The sequence below is a fragment of the Otolemur garnettii genome, unplaced genomic scaffold, assembly GCF_000181295.1.
Source record: "Otolemur garnettii isolate 467f Iridium unplaced genomic scaffold, OtoGar3 scaffold00116, whole genome shotgun sequence".
NCBI classification, from domain to species: domain Eukaryota; kingdom Metazoa; phylum Chordata; class Mammalia; order Primates; family Galagidae; genus Otolemur; species Otolemur garnettii.
The window spans coordinates 6,293,855-6,298,580 of record NW_003852511.1 but is presented as its reverse complement, the minus strand read 5'-3'; positions in this window follow the sequence as shown (position 1 = coordinate 6,298,580).

The window sequence follows — 4,726 nt, the reverse complement described above, 5'->3', positions numbered from 1 at the left end:
GGAGGGAGCAGAGGATCTGAGGGCTTCGGGGCCTGTGATGCCTATTGGGTCGAGCTATTTCTCAGAAATGCCCTCAACTCACGCTTACTATTCAAGGCCATCCTTTCCTAGGTATCCTTGATACTGGGGCAAATATTTCAGTCATGTCAAAGAAACATTAGTCTTTAGCCTAGAGTTTGACCCCATCCATGACTCAGTTGCAAGAAATAGGTATGAGTCAAAATCCCCTTCAAAGTTCAGCCCTCCTTACTTGGAATGACCTCGAAGGTAATTCTGATACTTTCCAACCTTTTGTGCTGGAACACCTTCCATGCAATTTATGGGGGAGGGGTGTTCTCAAACAATTGGGAGTACTGCTTGTCAGCCCAAATGAAACTGTATCTAATTTGATGTTTAAACAAGGTTTTAATCCCCTATCAGGGTTGGGTACACATGCTCAAGGAATAACCCAGCATTTGCAGCCACAACCACAGCCCAGCTACAGGGCCTCAGTTTTGAGCCTTTTTCTTCAGGCCACTGACTTCGACTGCTCCCCTGACTGCAGATCCTATTATATGGAAAACATCTGGCCCAGTCTGGATAGATCAGTGGCCTTTGAATCAAGAAAAGCTTCAAGCAGCTAAGACTTTGGTACAAGAGCAGTTGGGCCTTGGTCATATTGAGCCCTCTAGTAGCCCTTGGAATACTCCAATTTTTGTGATTCAGAAAGTCAGGAAAATGAAGGCTACTACAGGATCTCTGCACAGTTAATGCTACTATGAAAATTATGAGAGCTTTGCAGCCTGGATTACCATCCTCTGTTGCTGTCCTAATTCTTGGCCTGCTTATATAATTGATCTTAAGGATTTTTTTTTTAACTATTCCTCCTGTGCCCCAGAATTGCTGGCATTTTCCTTTTAGCCTCCCACTTGTTAATTTTCAATAGCCTATGCTTCGGTTTCAGTGGCGTGTTTTGCCTCAGGGAATGGCTAACAGTCCCACTCTTTGCCAGAAATTTGTAGTTCAAATTATTTCCCTCCTTCAGCAGCAGTTATCTACAGGTTTGCTGTATTCACTACATGGATAACATTCTTTTGTCTCATCCTTCCCACGTCATTTTAGATAATATGCTGAGTCATTTAACTTGTCATTTTGCTCAGCATAATTTGGTTGTAGCCCCTGAAAAAATTCAACAGACTTATCCCTTGGATTACTTGGGCATGAAAGTTTTCTGAAGTACTGTGCAGCCTCAATGCCTTGTGTCGGATACCTCCTGTCTGCAGACTTTGAATGATTTTCAAAAACTTTTAGGTGACATTAACTGGCTATGCCCATCATTCCATATTACCACTCATGAATTACTTCCTTTATTTGACATTTTATGGGGGCCTCCTCCTGCCACTTCTTCCTGTTCTTTCACCTTTTCAGCACGTGCTGCCCTAATGCTAGTGGAGCAGGCCCTAAAATAGGCTCAGATTACTCAAATTAATTATGCTTCTCCTTTAACGTTTATAGTTTTGGATACTTCTTCATTTCCTACCAGTGTGTTCTGTCAGAAAGTCCATATTGAATGGATGCATTTGCCATCTTCTCAACGCCATACCCTGTGCCCTTATCCTGATTTAGTTGCTCAAATCATCACAGCTGCCCGCACACATGTGCAACAACTGTGCAGGATGGAGCCTCATTTTATTATAGTTCCTTATACTGCAACACAAGCAGAATCGATTACAGCAGTTTAATGCTGCTTGACAACTTTTGCCAGTTTTACCAGTCAGATTACTTGTCATTACCCTGGATCTAAGTTACTTTCATTTTTATGCCAGCACCCTTTGATTTTTTCTCACCTTTGTTCTGCTGTCCCAGTTCCTTATGCAGATCTTGCCTTTACTGATGGTTCCTCTTCTGGCTATGCTGCATTAGTTTTATTTATTTTTTTAATTTTATTAAGTCAAATACACATAGATCATGAATACATTCATGCATATGTGGGGTACAATGTGCTGATTTTTTTTATACAATCTAACACAGTTACATTAAACCAATCAACATAGCTTTCACCTCATTTACTTGGTTATTGTGCCAAAACATCTATGCTGCATTAGTTTTAAACGATCATACTTCTCTTTCTTCTGCCCAAAGAGTTGAATTAGTTGCTCACTTAGCCTTAGGGGCTCACTTAGTCTTTCAAAAATCTTTCCATCCTTTAAATCTTTAAACTGATAGTGATTGGGTTTTTCGCTGTTTGCAGGTTTTGGAGGAAGCCACAATTGGCCATTCAGTGGACTCAGCTCTTCAAGCACTTTTGTTACAGGTTCAGCAGACTTTCTGCACCTAGTCTGCCACCTATTATGTTGATCATCTTCATGGTCATACTGCTGATACCAGAAAAGTGACGTCCCAGCCAGCTCAGTGGAGCGGGGCTTGGGGACCTGCCACCTCTGTCTTGGTGGCAGCAGCCGGCAGAGGAACCAGCAGGTTGGAGCAAAAGGGGGCGCTTCCCTCCCCCAACAGAGGCTCCAGTAGCCAAAAGAACTGAACAGGTGTGGGGAAAGACACTGTTGCCATGCTGTCTCCTCACATGGACTTCTGGCAATTCCTCCAGTGCATCCCTGATTAGTCCATTTTCAAAACCTATTCACGATTGGTCTATTTTCAAGACCCAAAAGCTCATTGGACAACTGCCCCTATATAAGCCAGAGATCCTGAGCACAGACTTGGGCAGATCTCAGGAGAAAGGGCAGAAGAGCAAAGAGGTTTGGCTCTATAACACTTATATCCTGCTCTATGAGATTTGCCCCTTTATAGAAGCTGTAAACACTCACAAGGGGGTTCACCCCTTTGTAGGAGCTGTAAACACTCACAAGGGGGTTCACCCCTTTGTAGGAGCTGTAAACACTCACAAGGGGGTTCACCCCTTTGTAGGAGCTGTAAACACTTACAAGGAGGTTTGTTCCTTTATAAGAGCTGTAACACTCATATTATAAAACCTATCTTACTGCTAATTCTACTCTACAAGGAGGTTTGACTTGTTATAAGAGCTGTAACACTTCTACCTATTGAATAAAACCTATCCTGTGGTCCGTCACTTAATTCTTCGAACCGCCGAGACCAAGAGCCTGGAAATTCAGTATCAAAATTCCGGTATCACTGCTTTGTCTGGGTCTTCAGCTGAAAGGCAATACCCTAGCTGATTCTCTCTGTCATGTGGGCTTGGTTATGTTGTCATGGCTGATAAGGCCCAAGCTTCTGATGCCGTTCATCATTAAAATGCACATACCCCACATCTGCAGTTTGGTATTTTGTGAGAAGCAGCCCAACAGAATGTGAAGCAATGTTCTCATTGCTTACCTCATGTTCCAGCACCCCATTATGGTGTTAATCCTCGAGGCCTCTTGCCTGGGCAATTATGGCAAATGGATGTCACACATTTTTCTCCTTTTGGTAAACTTGTTTATGTGCAGGTCTGTGTGGATACTTGTTCTGGGTTTCTTGTGACTTCTGCCCATTCTAGGGAAGCTATCAAGGATGTTAAAGCACATTTTTTGCACTATTTTTCTGTTCTTGGTGTTCCCAAAGTTATCAAAACAGACAGCGCCCATGCCTAAACATCCAAGGCTCTTGCTGTTTTTATGGCACGGTTTTCTATCCACCATTCTTTTGGCATTCCTTACAATCCTCAGGGACAAGGCATTGTGGAATGGGCTCATGCACACCTAAAGCTCCAATTGGAGAAAATTAAAAGGGGGAGTTATATCACCTGACAACTCAGAATTATCTTTCTCATGCCCTTTTTGTCCTTAATTTTCTTTCACTAGATCAGCTGTGGATCACTTTTGGCATCCCCGTTCTGACTCTTTCCCCTTGGTTAAGTGGAAGGACCCCCTGACAGGACGGTGGTTTGGCCCTGACCCACTGCTCATTTGGGAACAAGAACATGTTGGTGTTTTCCCAGAGACCTCGGCTGGACCCCGCTGGCTTCCGGAGAGGCTCATCAAGGCGGCAAGGGATCCCTTGTAGCACCCCCAGTTGCCTGATTCCCTCTCAAGAAAATGAAGCTCAAGGATCCCACTCCCCCTTGCCAAGACCTTGCAGCAAAGGGACCCTCTGGACTATCTCAGAGAAATAGGTCAGCACAGCTCCCCACCTGGGGACAAGTGAAACAGCTGACCTCTCTGGCAGAGGCTCTGCAGGCAGGGAACAGTACCCATGCTTGATCACCTTTTTGTGGCTATGTTAGCACTGCTAACATTGCAGGTTGGTCTGGTGGGAGGAGAACCCTACTGGGCTTATTTCCTTAATCCCCCTCTTCTCTGCCCTGTTGCCTGGGGTGATCCTAATGTGCCAGTCTTTGTCAATAACACCCCTTTGTTTGGACCCCCTGATGGGGAGTCCATTGTTACTTAATGGACCATCTGTAATTATACTAGTTCCTCTGAGCAAGTTTCTCTGCATATGACTCATCAGGTGAATCACACAGGCTGTTTCCAACTAGCCATGGAACTGTGCAAGATTTTAGGCCACCGCAATGGGTGTACTCCCTCCGGCTCCAATCCAATACTCCTTTTTCTGAGTGGAACATGACTTTTTATGGGTTTCCAGAGCTGCAAATCATCACAGCGAGGGTATCTCCCCCAGCTGCTTTAACTCCCTAGGGCATGAACATTCTTTTGATGACTTTCCCCCATGGAGAGCTTGTTCTTATACACCTGGAGCTATCCACAAAATTTTTGGCACTTCTTTTTCT